The 16,853-nt window shown below is 50.4% G+C and overlaps 1 pseudogene; it reads right to left on the bottom strand.

Annotated features, from left to right (window-relative positions):
• Positions 1 to 16,853, bottom strand: part of LOC147116050 (E3 ubiquitin/ISG15 ligase TRIM25-like) — a 90,121-nt pseudogene that overhangs the window by 31,941 nt on the left and 41,327 nt on the right.

Raw genomic sequence — 16,853 nt, 5'->3', positions numbered from 1 at the left:
TAGTCGAATGTCTCCCTGTGATGAATGCAAACATAGAAAAGGAAACACGGAATGACCCGACACTATCACGGGTCTATGATTTAACGGTGAAGGGATGGCCAGCACATGGCGAACCACTGCTGCCAGCATTCTCGCTGAGAAGAGAACAGCGGTCAGTGTGCAGAGGAACCTTGATGTGTGGATCCAGAGTAGTAATTCCACCTAAGTTGACAGATAGAGTGCTCAATGAGCTTCATGAGGGTCATCTGGGTGGGGTAAAAATGAAGAACTTAGCCAGAGCGTTTGTGTGGTGGCCGGGAATCGATAGAGAAATCGAAGAGATGACCAAGAGCTGTGCAGGATGCCAGAAGGTCCAAAACGCCCCACCACAAGTTCCTCTGCATCCATGGGAGTGGCCCTCATCTCCATGGCAAAGGGTGCATATTGATTTTGCTGGTCCCTTCATGGACTCGATGTTTTTAATTGCGGTGGATGCACATTCAAAGTGGCCAGAGGTAATAAAAATGTCCTCAACCACCACGGAAAAAACTATCACAGTTTTGCGAACCATATTCGCCAGGAATGGGCTGCCTGAACAGATTTGCTCTGACAATGGACCATAGTTTGTGTCTGAAGAGTTCCGGAGGTTCTTAAAGAACAATGGTGTTAAGCATTACACATCTGCCCCATATCATCCAGCCACGAATGGGTTGGCCGAGAGGTTTGTCCAAACATTCAAGAAGGCTATCAAGGCAATGTGTAATGAAGATATACCCCTACAACACAAGGTGGACAACTTCTTAATAACAACAGAAAATGCTGGAAAAACTCAGCAGGTCAGGCAACATCCGTGGAGAGAAATTTGAGTTGACGTTTCGGGTTTGACCCTTCTTCAAAACTGGAGAGAAAAGGAACTAGATCGAAGGCAGGGCTGCGATCGGACAAAAGAATGAAAGAACCAAAAGAAGTAAAAGAGATTAGAAGCTAGACGAGATGGTAATATGCTGGGATTAGGTGTAAAGTGTACTGGCAGGGCAAAAGATAGCTGCCAGGTGAAGGCCCGCAACACATGCGGTTACCAACCAAACCCCAGCCATGATGTTCTTCAATCGAAGACTACGATGCCGCTTGGATTTGGTTAAGCCAAACGTCCGAAGAGATGTGGAGAACAGGCAGTTTCAGAATATGAATGAAAGGCCGACCAGGAGTTTTAAGATAGGTCAACCAGTTTTGGCCCGGGACTACCGCACTGAGAAATGGCAGCCAAGATCGATTTGTACACGGCAAGGACCTCTCATGTATACCGTGGACGTTGGAGAGAGCATTGTAAGACGCCATGCTGACCAGATTCTAGAGTCACTGGAAAACGTCAACTCCACACCACGATCTGATACACCTGGCAATGAAATCGACGTACCAATTGCAGCTACCGCAGAATCGGTGATATTGGAAGCAGATGAACCAAACAACGACATTGATCTCGACTCAACATTGCCAGAAGAACCTGATACCCCAAAGAGGCGTTATCCAGACAGAATCAGGAAGCCTCCTCAAAGACTGAACTTATAATTGCTTAAACTTAACCAATGTATCTAGCAACCGTAATTGTGATTGTAATTAGTTATCATTTAGTTGTGAAATGAATATTATGCACTGTTTTTCTGAAAGGGGAGGAATTGTTGTGTATGTACCTTTAAGAGAATAACTGGTCTCAGACTGCAGTACCGCAGTGACCACCCCTGTATAAAAGGCGCTAGAGAGCCTCTGTTTGTTAGTTTCACTATTGACTTCCACCAGTAAAGACTTGTTTGTTTTCACTCCTGCTGGTCTGTGTCTCAATCATTGACGGACTTAACAACCACCACCTCTCTAAACCCCTCCACTGCCTCTGATTTGCCAAGCTGCTTGTCTGACAGGATGAGCAGAAATTTCCTCTAATTGTTTGTGGGACCTTGCTGTACTCAAATTGGCTGCTGCATTTCCTACATTACAACAGTGACTATAAAGGACTTTGTTTGTGGTGAAGCACTTTGGGACATCCTGAAGTAGGAAAAGGCACTATATGAATGCAAGTCCTTTCTTTATTATATGTGTCTACTGTTGTATCCGTGTGTTAATGGAGACACGGAATGCAGGAATTGGTTTAACAGGTGTTTACTGAACAAAGTCTGGAGGTGAACTAAAAGATACAAGACGCTATACAGGCTTATATACCCGAGTGGTCACTACCGGTATTACAGTACACAGGGGCTCTTAAAGGTACATACACTACAATTCCTCCCCTTTTAGATAATTAGTACATAACATTTTAAGTAATTATTAATTAACATGTTTACAAGAACAATAATCTACACATTTGCTGCAGTTAATCAATTATAAGTCAGTCTCTCTGGAGGCTTCCTGGCCGGTCCGGATAACGCCTCGGAGGTGTAGTAGTTTTCGGTGGTGTAGTAGGTTCTTTTGGCAAGGTTGATTCGGCTTGAATGCCAGTGTCGGGTTCATCTGGTTCCAGTATCACCGGATCAGAGGTAGATACTATGGGTATCTCTGCTTCATCATTAGGCGTATAGAGTTGTGGTGTAGGTTGTCCCTTTTCGGATGACTCTATGATCTGGTCAGCATGGCGCCTTATTATGCTTTCTCCAATGTCCACGGTATACATCAGCGGTCCTAGTCGTGTGCAAATAGTTCCAGGCTGCCATTTCTCGGTACGGTAGTCCCAGGCCAAAACTTGTTGACCTATCTGGAAGGTTCTAGTTGGCCTTTCATTCATGCCTTGAAATTGCCGGTTCTCTACGTCCCTTCTGATGTTTGGCTTGATCAAATCCAGCCGGCATCTTAGTCTTCTATTGAAAAACACCATGGCGGGAGTTTGGTTTGTAACCACATGTGTTGCATTCTTGTACGCAAACAAAAAGTTATCTACCTTATGTTGTAGATTTATGTCTTCATTACCCATGGCCTTTATGGCCTTCTTGAAGGTCTGGACAAACCTTTCAGCTAACCCATTGGTGGCGGGATGGTATGGGGCGGACGTGTAGTGCTTAACCCCATTGTTTTTTAAGAACTTCCTGAATTCTTCGGACACAAATTGCGGTCCATTATCAGAACAGATCTGTTCAGGCAGCCCATTCCTGGCAAATATGGTCCTTAATACTGTGATGGTTTTTTCCGTGGTGGTGGAGGACATCTTTATTACCTCCGGCCACTTGGAGTGTGCATCAACCGCGATTAAGAACGTTGAGTCCATAAATGGACCAGCAAAGTCGATATGTACCCTTTGCCATGGAGATGAGGGCCACTCCCATGGATGTAGAGGGGCTTGTGGTGGGGCGTTTTGGACCTTCTGGCATCCTAGACAGCTCTTGGTCATTTCTTCGATGTCTCCATCGATACCTGGCCACCACACAAACGTTCTGGCTAGGTTCTTCATTTTCACTCCACCCAGATGCCCCTCGTGAAGCTCCTTTAGCACTTTATCCTGGAGTTTGGGTGGAATCACCACTCTGGATCCACACATCAAGGTTCCTCGGCACACTGACAGCTGTTCTCTTCTTTGCAAGAATGCTGGCAACAGTGGTTCGCCATGTGCTGGACATCCCTTCACCGTTAAATCATAGACTCATGAGAGAGTCGGGTCATTTCTCGTTTCCTTTTCAATGGTAGAATTTGTTACTGGTAGACATTCTACTGTGGTTGAGTGGAACATCTCCACTGCGTCCACTGTAGCTGCCTCCTCTACCGTTGGCAATGGTAGGCGCGATAAACCGTCAGCATTCCCATGCTGTTTTGATCCTTTGTATTCTATGTCATATTGGTGTGCCCCTAGGAAAAGGGACCACCTCTGTAGCCTTTGCGCTGTCATAATGGGAACGCCCTTTTTAGGGTTGAATATGGAGACGAGGGGTTGATGGTCAGTCAACAAGGTAAATTTTTGTCCGTGTAGGTAATGGTTGAATTTCTTCACTCCCCACACCAGGCTGAGTGCTTCCCTGTCGATCTGGGCATAGTTACGCTCAGCTGAGTTCAATGAGCGTGACGCAAAAGCTATCGGCCGCTCTGAGCCATCAGGGAATCTATGCGATAATACCGCTCCGACGCCGTAAGGGGATGCATCGCACGCCAGTCTGATTGGCAGTGATGGGTTGTAATGAGCCAACACGTCCTTGGACGTGATCAAGCCTTTGCATTTATGGAAGGCACGTTTACAGTCTTTGCTCCATTTCCAAATTACTCCCGTTTGTAGCAGTGTGTTAAGAGGGTGCAGAACAGTTGACAAGTTCAGTAAAAATTTATGATAGTAATTTATCAATCCCAGGAACGACCTTAATTGTGAGACATTTTCAGGTGCTGGGGCTTTTATGACCGCTTCAATTTTTTCAGGTGACTTATGCAACCCTTCTTCGTTAATTATATGGCCACAACATGATATTTGTTTCTGGAAAAATTTGCACTTGCGGCGATTTGCTCGTAGGCCCCGTTCTCTCAGCCTAGTGAGCACCTGCTCCAAATTGGCAAAGTGCTCATTGTCATTTTCTCCTGTTACAAGCATGTCGTCTAGGTTGCATTGAGTCCCCTGAATCCCTTGCAGGACTTGCTCCATAGCACTTTGCCAGATAGCTGGAGCGGATGTTACTCCGAAAACCAGTCGATTGTACTGGTACAGGCCTTTGTGTGTGTTTATCGTGAGATACTTTTTAGAGGCCTCCTCAACCTCCATCTGTAGATATGCCTGTGCTAAGTCAATTTTGGTGAAACGTTTCCCTCCGGATAGTGAGGCGAAAATATCTTCTATCCTCGGAAGAGGATACTGTACCGTGTGAAGGACCGGGTTTACAGTCACCTTGAAGTCCCCACAGATGCGAATTTTTCTCTGTTCTTCAGATTTATCATTATTCAACGTTTTCTTCATGACCGGGACGATGGATGTTGCCCACTCGCTCCAATCTACCTTGGATAACACACCTGCCTTTTCCAAATTGTCCAGCTCTGCCTCGACTGCTGGACAAATTGCGTATGGCACCGGCCTTGCCTTAAAAAACTTGGGAATTGCCGCATCTTCTACTTTTATTGAGGCGGTGACGCTTTTCAAGGTTCCTAGTTCCTGTTGAAACATTTCTTTGGCGTTGGCCAAGATGTCTTTTAATTGTTCAGGTATGACGTCATCATCATTTTTTTTCTTACTGGTCACCGTCAGTGCCTGAATGGAGTGCCAGTCTAAACGTATCTTCCTGATCCATTCACGTCCCAACAGCGGTGAACCACCATCTTGCAGAACGTATAAATACAACTTCTGTATTTCCTTGCCGTTATATACAACAGGCACCCTTATTTTCCCTCTGGGGTATACTTTCTGCCCCGTGTATGTCTTCAAAGTAATGGATGTGTCTTTCAAAGGTATATGCGGAAATAGCCGCTCGTAATCCCGTCGACTTATGACGGTCAGAGCTGATCCTGTATCTAGCTCCATTTTAACTGGGGACCCCGCTATCGTGAGGGTAACCCAAATGGTCTGGTAATCTTCTTTGGCAATTACATTATGTAATTTGAGACAGCTTAGTCTCTTGTTTCCGGAGTCGCTATCGCTCTTCTGGTCTTCGGAGCTACTGTCCATCATCATTTGTACCTTTCTGTACTTTTCCTTATTGATTTTTTTTCTGTCAGTGGATTTTTTGTTTCCAGATCGGCATACACGTGCAATGTGTCCCATCTTTCCGCATTGCCTGCATGCTTTGTCCTTGAACCAGCAGTCCCTCTGGTCATGGGTGGATCTGCCGCAGCGATAACATCTCTCGAAACCCCGGGTCATTTCATGGGTGCCGAAGTCCTGTGGCTTTTGCTGTATCTCTGCAGCTCCTCTTGCTGCTGCTTCGTATGATACAGCCACACTGAAAGCCTTGTCCAGTGTCAAATCTTTCTCAGAAAGTAGCCTTTTCTGTGTTCCTTCACTTAGGAGACCGCAGACGAATTTGTCTCGTCGAGAATCTGCCAGTCCTGCCCCGAATTGGCAGTGCTTTGACAGCTTTCTTAATTCGGTGAGGTAATCAGCGTTACTTTCATTCTTGTGCTGATTCCTCCTGAAGAATTTGAATCATTCCGCTATCAGCAGCGGTGTTGGCTTTAAGTGCTCCTGTAGGGTATCAACAATTTCCTTAAAATTCTTGTCCATCGGTTTGGCTTGAGTGATTAAGTTTCGTAACAGCCCGTATATCCTTGCGCCCATCAGATTTAGAAGTACCGATGCCTTTTTATCATCCTCTACTTCATTCGCTGTGCAATATACCTCCACTCTTTCCACATATGTGGTCCAATCCTCTATATCACTATCGAAAGCAGTAATATTGCCAGTCTTAGGCATCCTGAAAATCAAAAATGGCGCCTCCTGCGCTTTCCTTTCTTCCCTGCCGAGAAAAAATGGCGCCTCCCGCGCTTTCCCGCCGCTGCCGCTGCTGACAATGCTGTTCTCCGTGGTTTTTATTTACACAGATATTTTTAATAGTTGGAGACTCGTTCCCGCCGGACTCTCTGGGACTTTTCCCTCCCTCTGCTTGGTCCGAACGCCGACCTGCTTTGCAGCGCCGGCCGTCTCCCGAGTGCTCCACCCTCCGTCTATGTTTGCCTCCGCCTTCTGACTCGCTGCTCGGCCCCGCTGCAGAGCCACCCGATCGAGCCCCAGCCCGCCGCCCAGGAAGGATTAGTGCAGTACCTGCCACCAGCCCGACTAGCTGGTGAACTCACAGTTTTTTTTTTCTTCGACCTTCGTCTGAGGAATCGATGTCCTTGAGGTGCTGCCGAATTGCAGGTAAGTCCGTTTCCAATTCGTCGCCACTGTTGTATCCGTGTGTTAATGGAGACACGGAATGCAGGAGTTGGTTTAACAGGTGTTTACTGAACAAAGTCTGGAGGTGAACTAAAAGATACAAGACGCTATACAGGCTTATATACCCGAGTGGTCACTACCGGTATTACAGTACACAGGGGCTCTTAAAGGTACATACACTACATCTACCACCAGGCTCGGGCACTGGAAAATGGCGAGGTGGTGCCAATGAATGCCTTCCCTTGTTTTATTGGAAAATGAGCAGGAGTTGGGTGGAAAGTCGAAACCCATTTGTCCAGCGTTTGATGAAATTTTCACATACGGTCAACAGAATGATATGAAGCTGGTTTTCACTTACCCGTCTGCAATTGAGTGAAATCCCTGAAATAAAATGAACAGGAAACTGGGGTCAGATAGAACGCGCGGAATGTGAACTGGAGAATGCGATTTGGTGGGGTTCTAGAAAAAATAAAGTAAAGGACAGATCATGCATGACTAAGTTAATTGGACTTTTTTCTGAGGGAATAATAGAGTTGTTTATATAAATTTTCAGAAGGCATTTGATTTTTAATAATTGGGAGGGGGGAACCTCAGGTGCCCCATGGATGCCCAAGACCTGCCTGATACAATTTTCAGGCGAGCCTGTAAATGGATGAGCAACACGCCTTCTTGTTTCTGGTGAGAGGCTGCTTATATATGGTGGGAGGAACCTGCTTGCAATTTTCAGGTACAAATGGGCAGAGTGTGCGCCGTGCACACTCAGTCCATCTATTCCAGGCGATGAGTGGCCTAACCGGTGGAACATGCCTAAAATTTTTGTCATTCCCTGGTTCCACAAAAATACTGCGGGCCCATGCTTGACCTTGCTCCCCCTTCCGACTGGTTCTGATAAGGAGCCAGCAGGTTTCCTGCCCTCCCACAGCTGGGAAGCTGCAGCGGATTGCCTATAGCTCACCCGTTACACTTAAATGAGCCCTGAACTTGAAAATGGTTGTTCGGGCCACCCGACACCAGCTGTGGGTGGATGACATGCCCACTCCGCCAACTTCACGCCCGACTTCATGATTCACCCTCCCTTCCCCTGTTGGGGAAACACTGTGTGTATGTAGATAAACCTGTATAATCCCCTTTTAACTGCTGTATTCCCCTCCCCCCACAAGACAGTTGCAAGCTGAGAGGAATAAGGCATGTTCAGACTTGCCTGCTGCTGAGAGAAGGAAAACCAATCAGGTTCCAGCAGGTGACCAATCCGTGAGTCATCACAGGCTCGCGGGCTTTACGAATTCAGTACTGTATTGTGAGAGTTGGAGTAAAGACCTATTTCTTGTAGCTCGCTGTGTTGCCTATTTCCTTACGCGGGAGACTGTAGTCTCCCACGTTGGTGACCCTGAATGTCGGCGGCCGAAGCCCCTGACTCACATAGCCCTACAGAGGCCAGCAACGACCCGATGGCAACCAGCAGCAGCCCGATGTCGGCCGGCGCCGCGTCCTTGAAGCTCCCCACCTTCTGGGAACACCAAGCACCAGCTTGGTTCGTGCACACGGAGGCCCAATTCACCCTTCCCAGGGTTCAAGACGATGAAGAAAGGTACCTCCACGTAGTCTCAGCACTAGCAAGCTCCACCGCCGCCGAAGTTCTCGACCTGCTGGGGAACCCACCACAGACCGGCAAGTACTCAACCATTAAGGGCCGCTTGCTGCAGGCTTACGGCCTGTCCGGGGAGGAGAGGGCCCGTAGGCTTCTTTCACTACCAGGCCTCGGCGACTCTACCCCAACCCAGTTGATGAGCCGGATGCTTGCGCTCCTGGGCTCTGAACCGCAGTGCTTCTTGTTTCGGGCCCTTTTCCTCAGCCTGCTTCCTCAGCAGGTACAGACTGCCCTCGCAGGGTCCCCGATCACGGACTGCGTACAACTGGCAGCCGCCGCGGACAAAGTCTTCGCCGTCGCCCAACTCGGCTGTGCAGCCGCGAGGCCCCCCGACACCACCGAGCGCACGCCGCCACGCCAGGCCGCAGAACTATGCTACTACCACGTGCGTTTCGGCCACAAGGCCCAACGCTGCAGAGCACCTTGCTCTTTCGATCAAACCAAGATGGCCGCCCGGCCCAACGCGCCAGCCCCGCGCCGCCGTCTAGGCCCGCTCGACCGCACCCCTGCCGCCACGATGGCCATCGGCACCGCAGGTAAACTGCTGTAAATAACCGACTCCCTTTCAGGGCGCAGATTCCTTTGCGACACCGGAGCCCAATGCAGCATAATTCCTGCCTCCCAGTTCGACATCCAGGCAGGCTGCAGCGGCCCACCCCTCGTGGCAGCAAATGGCGCAGCCATCGCTACTTTTGGAAAGCGACAGGCCGAGGTTTGTTTCAACGGCCAGCGATTTACGTGGGATTTCGTGACGGCCTCGGTGGCACATCCCTTGCTGGGCGCCGATTTTCTTTGCGCGCACGGACTCCTGGTCGACGTCCGTGACAGGCACCTGATCGACGCAGCAACTTTCGCTTCACTGGCCTGCCAGCAGAGCAACAGCCCGGCCCTCGTCGGGTCCTGCTTTGCCCTGGCGGATGACAACTACGCCCGCCTACTCGCAGATTTCCCGAGGCTCACACAACCGACCTTCTCAGCCGTGGCAGCCAAGCATGGTGTCGAGCACCACATCGCCACTACGGGACCACCAGTGTTCGCCCGAGCCAGACGCCTGGACCCAGCCAAGATGGCGGTGGCCAAGGAAGAATTCGCCACGATGGAGAAACTGGGCATCATCCGCCGCTCAAACAGCCCCTGGTCGTCCCCCCTCCACATTGTGCCCAAGCCGGGCGCTGGCTGGCGCCCCTGCGGTGACTACAGACGGCTCAACGACGCCACCACGCCCGATAGATACCCCATTCCGCACATCCAAGACTTTTCGGCACACCTAGCAGGAATGTCCGTCTTTTCCAAGGTCGACCTGATTCGCGGCTACCATCAGGTCCCCGTCCACCACGCAGACGTCCAGAAGACGGTGGTCATCACCCCCTTCGGACTGTTCGAGTTCCTGCGCATGCCCTTCGGGCTCAAGAACGCCGCACAGGTCTTCCAACGGCTCGTGGATTCCGTCCTATGGGACCTGAGCTTCCTGTTCGTCTATCTGGACGATATCCTCGTGGCCAGCACCAGCAAGGCCGAGCACATCGCACATTTGCGCTCTCTTTTCCAGCGCCTCAGCCAACACGGGCTAATCGTCAACCCGGCCAAATGCCAGTTCGGAGCAGCCCAAATTGACTTTCTCGGCCACAGAATCTCGCCAAGGGGAGCCATTCCCCTACCTTCCAAGGTGCAGGCGGTGGCGGACTTTCCCCAGCCCACCTCGGTCAAGGTGCTGCAGGGATTTTTGGGGATGGTCAATTTCTATCACCGTTTCATGCCCAAGGCTGCCTCACTCATGCGCCCCCTCTACGAAGCCACCAGGGGCAAAACGGGCAAAGAGCAACTCACCTGGTCCAGCGAGATGGCGACAGCCTTCCACCAGACCAAAAGTGCCTTGGCCAACGCCACACTACTGGCCCACCCCATCCCGGGCGCCAAGACCGCCCTCACCACGGACGCCTCGGATTACGCCGTCGGCGCTGTCCAGCAACAGTGGGTCGAAGGCGCGTGGCAGCCACTGGCATTTTTCAGCCGACAGCTGCGCAAGAACGAGCAGGCCTACAGCACGTTCGACAGAGAGCTCCTGGCCCTGTTCCTGGCAATCCGGCACTTCTGTTTCCTTCTGGAAGGCCGGCCGTTCACCGCATTCGTGGACCACAAGCCGCTCACTTTCGCCATGGCCAAAGTAACCGAACCCTGGTCCGCGCGCCAACAGCGCCAACTCAACTTCATCTCGGAGTTCACCACGGACATCTGCCACGTCGCCGGCAAGGACAATTTGGTGGCCGACTGCCTCTCAAGACCCTCGCTCCACGCAGTGCACCTGGGCGTCGACTATGCCAGCATGGCGAGAGACCAGTCCGCCGACGCGGAGATCCAGGCCCTCAGGACGTCAACTACCAGCCTCACTCTGGCCGACATCCACTTCCACGCAGCCGGCACAACCGTCCTGTGCGACGTCTCAGTCCCCTCGCCTAGGCCGGTCGTCCCATCCGCCTGGCGCAAGCGAGTTTTCAACATCATCCACGGCCTCTCACATCCAGGGATGCATGCATCTCAGAAACTCATGTCCGCCAAGTTCGTCTGGCCTGGACTCCACAAGGATGTGAGAGACTGGACCAACACATGCATGGCGTGTCAGCGCGCTAAGTTCCAGCAGCACACCAAGGCGCCATTGGAGTGTTTCCCGGTGCCCGAGAGGCGTTTCGACCACATCCACGTCGATCTGGTAGGCCCCTTGCCGCTGTCGCACGGTTTCACACACCTGCTCACGATCATCGACCGCACCACCAGATGGCCCGAGGTGGTTCCCCTCGCCTCCACCACCACGACCGACGTCGCGTGAGCATTTGTCTCGACATGGGTGGCCCGGTTCGGCGTGCCGACCGACATATCCTCGGACAGGGGCCCCCAGTTCACCTCCCACTTGTGGAATGCCATCACCGCCGGCCTCGGCACCAAGTTGCACAGGACAACAGCCTACCACCCGCAGGCCAACGGGCTCTGCAAGCGCTTTCATCGTTCCTTGAAAGCCTCCCTCCGCGCCAGCCTGGCCGACACCAGCTGGATCGACAAACTACCCTGGGTCCTCCTGGGATTGCGCACTGCGCCCAAGGAGGACCTCCGCGCCTCCGCGGCCGAGATTGTCTACGGCCAACCGCTCAGAGTACCAGGCGACTTCCTTCCCCTGACAACGGAGCCGTGGTCGGCCCCCAGACAGCTTTCCCTGCACCAGGACGCGGCCCAGCAATTCCGTCCAGTGCCCACTTCGCAACACGGCCCGCAGCCGTCCTACGTGCCTCGGGACTTATGACATGCGGAGTTCGTCTTCGTGCGCTGGGACGCGCACAGAGGCCTGCTGCAGGCACCATACACTGGCCCCTTCCCAGTATTGGAGACAGGGGACAAAGCTTTTCTTATCGACGTCGGCGGGAAGCCGGACCTTATTTCAGTAGACCGCCTCAAGCCGGCGCACCTGGACCTCAGCTTCCCGGCTCGTCCGGCTCTTCCCCCACGGCGGGGCAGACCTCCCGCGTTGGCGGCGGCCCCACAAGAGGACCAAGACACGCCAGAACCTTACTTCCCGGCCGCCGCCCCACCTTCGCCGGCAGCCCGTCCAGCCAGCCCACCGGCAGACCAGCCGCCAGACCAGCCGACGAACCAACCGGCCGACCTCCCAGACAGCCCTCCTCACACGCCAGATGGCTACTACAGCCGCTATGGCCGTTTGGTCAAACCTCCGCAGAGACTGACTTTTACAGTTAACGAGGATTCTGGGGGGGCGTATGTGGCGTTGCCACATTGGGGAAACACTGTGTGTATGTAGATAAACCTGTATAATCCCCTTTTAACTGCTGTATTCCCCTCCCCCCGCCAGACAGTTGCAAGCTGAGAGGAATAAGGCATGTTCAGACTTGCCTGCTGCTGAGAGAAGGAAAACCAATCAGGTTCCAGCAGGTGACCAATGCGTGAGTCATCAGAGGCTCGCGGGCTTTACGAATTCAGTACTGTATTGTGAGAGTTGGAGTAAAGACCTATTTCTTGTAGCTCGCTGTGTTGCCTATTTCTTTACGCGGGAGACTGTAGTCTCCCACACCCTCACCTAGTGCAAATAAATATTACCAGCGGCATGCACTGCGTTAACACTAACCCTGGGTACAAAAATGTATCCAATGATCTGTAATAACATTAGTGCTATGAATGTACCCCATTATATTAAAAGGCTATTGTCCGTATAAAGACAGAACATTCATTTATGTAATGTTTTAAATTTCCTTGGGTAATCCCATAGTCTGTAGAAGTAGTCCATTAACTTTGTAGCAGTCTATTACCCATACAAACAGGCCATTACCTGTATGAACAAGATATCTTCATTAATTGGCAGGTTATTCAGATCAGTCAAAGATTTCTCAAACTCTTTCACTTTGTTCTGCAGCTTGAGGATTCTGGCATCAGTCGCTGCCGTTACACGGCTCTGCTCTCTGGTCAGCTGTTGAAGAACTGTCTTCTCTTCATCTTCAATCTGCTGCCTGCGAGCTTTGTACTTCTCCTGAATGCTACTTCTTGTCTTGTTCATCATCTCCTCAGAAGGAAAGTTTTAGTGATTAACACAATACCGATCCTGTCAGTCTGCACACACCACACTCTTTTCATCATACATATCCCATCACTGCCATTGTGTCATTTAATGGAGAGAAAGCACAGCAAATGAATGATTCATAGTCTGCAAGAGTGACTGATGTGGTTGGACATTGTCCCGTCACCTCGAGGACTCTCCAATCCAGCCAGACTGATGGGCATCGTTCCCTGCCCACTGTAAGAGCGCAACATGCAATGTAGTTTGGGGCAGCTTCAGCCCAGCTCCTCATGGGTGTGAGCCTACTGCATAGAACTACATTTAATTCAGTAATGTGTTTAGTAACCGCCTCTTTGACTAAAGTTTTGGTCACTTCTCCTAATATCTCCACATTCGGCTTGGGTCCATTTTTTTCTTGCACCTGTGTAAAGCATCTTGGGGCATTTTTCTATGTTTATGACACTATACAAATGCAAGTTGTTGCTGTTGCTGAATTTGGAGTACGACTGCCCCATTCCCGCCTGAAAACAGGGATGAAAATTGTCCCCATTAAAGGGCAATCAGAGGGGTAAAGATTGACCTGGGACAAGGCACAGCAGCTGAGACTGAGCATAACAGTAACAATTCTTTCAGTACAACATCAGCGAGACAGCAGTCAGAAGAAGCGGTGAAAAGCATAAAAGATGCAAATGAGCTTGAAAGTGAGGATGAGCACAAAATAAGTATTCTGAATGGCTACTTCCCCTAAGGGAAGACATAAGCAACATGCCCTCTCCAAACAAAGATATCCCAAGTAAAATCACTGACTTAGTTATAAATGAGACGAAAGTCCTAGACAGGCTAAATGGGCTCAAAACAAATAAATTCTCAGGGGAAGATGATATTTATCCCAGAATTGAGAGAGAGACTATGGAGGAGATCTGTGATGCACTGACAATCATTATGAAGGTCTCACTACAGCCTGAAGAGGTAACAGTAGATTGGAAACAGCCTAATGTGGTGTCCGTATTCAAAAAGGATGACAAAACTGGCACGGGAAACTATAGACCCATTAGACTTACTTCCATTGCATGTAAACTATTACTAGGAGTGTTGTGTATGTACCTTTAAGAGAAGAACTGATTCTATACTGCAGTACCGGCAGTGACCACCCCTGTATATAAAGCCATAGCAGGCTTCTGTATTTCAGTTTTAACTTACCCTCTGTTCAGTAAATACCTGTTATTATTGTTCTCCTGCAGTCCGTGTATTATTGCTACTCGGACACTACACTGGTGACGGGCAGGTTCGAACTCACCTGCAGTACTGCATCACCTCACGGGGATCTTTCCCTGAAGAGAAGTTTCTGGGAGGTCGAAGTCAGAGCAATGGGCGTCGACCGCGGGCAACCGCCCAGGAATCCATCAGAGTTCGGAGAATTGCAGGGGAGGCTGTGGAGAGCTGGGCTTGGCTCCCCAGTCGAGGTGTTCCAGCAAATCGTGCTGGTAGCAGGTAGCGCGCTGACCCTTCCGGACTGCGGCAGGCTCGGGCTCGATCGAGCGGCTCTGAAAAAGGAGCCATGCAGCGTCGTCGGGAGGAAAAGAGAGAGAGAGAGGGTGGAGCGCACAGGGCGCAGTCGGTGCTCAAGAACCGGGCAGCGTAGAGAAAATAAAATGAGGGGAAGGAAAAGTGAGACGCGCCGAAGCCGCGGGTCGCCGCCATTACCCTGTAGAACGCTAGGAGCAGCGTGGCAGCAAGGGGAAGAAGGAAAAGCGCGGGAGGCGCCATATTATTCCATTGGGGAAGAAGGAAAAGCGCGGGAGGCGCCATTTTAATCCATTGGGGAAGAAGAAAAAGCACGGGAGGCGCCATTTTAAACCACCCAAGATGCCGAAGAGTGGCAGTATCACTGCTTTCGACAACGAGGTAGCAGACTGGACCACGTATGTGGAAACAATTGAAGTGTTCTGCGAGACAAACGAGGTGGCCGACGGAAAGAAGGCGTCGGTATTATTAAATTTGATGGGCACGAGAACGTACGGCCTATTGCGGAATTTAATTACCCCAGCTAAACCAATGGAGAAAAGTTTTGAAGAGATTGTTAATACCTTACAGGAACACCTAAACCCTACACCGCTGCTGATAGCAGAAAGATTCAAGTTCCATAAAAGAAACCAGCACAAAGATGAGAGCAATGCTGACTATCTTACGGAACTACGCAAGTTATCGAAGCACTGCCAGTTCGGAGCAGGACTGGCAGACATCTTACGGGATAAGTTTGTCTGCGGGCTCCAGAGTGAAGGAACCCAGAAACGACTACTTTTGGAAAAGGACCTGACGCGAGAACAGGCTTTCAGCGTGGCAGTATCCTACGAAGCAGCAGCACGGGGAGCTGTGGAAATACAACAGAAACCACAAGAATACAGCGCTAACGAAATGGCGTATGGAGCAGAAAAGTGCTATCGCTGCGGCAGAACAACCCATGATCAGAAGGACTGCTGGTTTAAGGACAAAGTATGCAGGCAATGTGGGAAAATGGGACACATAGCAAGAGTCTGCAGGTCGGGAAAGAAAACCAACACTAAAAGAACTACTAAGGAAAAGTACAAGAAAGTAAAGAAATTGACGGACAGTAGTTCGGAAGATCAGGAAAGTGATAAGGACTCCGGGAGCAGGAGACTAAGTTGTCTAAAGTTACACAACGTGATCGCAAAGGAGGATCACCAAACCATTTGGGTCACCCTCATGATAGCAGGGTCCCCAGTAAAGATGGAATTGGACACAGGATCAGCCCTAACTGTCATGAATCGACGAGACTATGAGCGGCTATTCCCACACATACCCTTGAAGGACACGTCCATTGTATTGAAGACATACACGGGGCAAAAAGTCTACCCCAGAGGAAAAATAAGGGTGCCAGTTGAATACAATGGCAAGGAAACACAGAAACTGTATCTATATAAACTACCAGGTGGAGGACCACCATTATTGGGACGTGAATGGATCCGAAAAATACAATTGGATTGACATTCCATTCAGGCGCTAACTGTGACTGATAAAAAGGATGATGACGTCACACCTGGACGACTGTCAAAGATTCTAACTGACGCGAAAGAGGTGTTCCAACAAGGACTTGGGACGCTAAAAGGAGTAACGGCAACGATAAAAATCGAAGATAACGCAAACCCAAAATTACGCGATCCGCCCAGCCGTTGAAGCAGAGCTGGAGAGTCTGGAGCGTTCGGGTGTGCTGTCCAAGGTGGACTGGAGCGAGTGGGCCACACCCATCATTCCTGTAATGAAGAAATCATTGAGCAGCACGCCTGGGGAACCGAAGAAGGTTCGCATCTATGGGGACTTCAAGGTAACTGTGAACCCAGTCCTGCACACAGTACAATATCCACTTCCACGGATAGAAGATATTTTCGCCTCACTATCTGGAGGGAAACGCTTTACAAAGATTGATCTGGCCCAAGCGTATCTACAAATGGAGGTGGAAGAAGCATCTAGGAAATACCTCACGATAAACACTCACAAAGGCCTTTACCAGTACAATCGACTGGTATTCGGGGTAGCATCAGCCCCGGCTATTTGGCAGAGGGTGATGGAACAAGTCCTGCAAGGGATCCCGGGGACCCAGTGTTATTTGGACGACATCCTGGTTACGGGCGAAAATGACAGTGAACACCTTACCAACCTGGAGCAGGTGCTCACGAGATTACAGGAATATGGGCTACGAGCCAACCGCCCCAAATGTGAGTTCTTCAGGAGACAAATCTCGTATTGTGGCCACATGATTGATGAGGAAGGGTTGCATAAGTCGCCGGACAAGATTGAGGCTGTAGTCAAGGCTCCAGCACCGGAAAATGTGT

Source organism: Somniosus microcephalus, chromosome 6 (assembly GCF_052327205.1).
Source record: "Somniosus microcephalus isolate GS21.2 chromosome 6, FLI_Smic_1.0, whole genome shotgun sequence".
Taxonomy (NCBI): Eukaryota; Metazoa; Chordata; class Chondrichthyes; order Squaliformes; family Somniosidae; genus Somniosus; species Somniosus microcephalus.
Note: the sequence above shows the minus strand (reverse complement) of the source record. Positions and strands in the feature narration are given on the sequence as shown.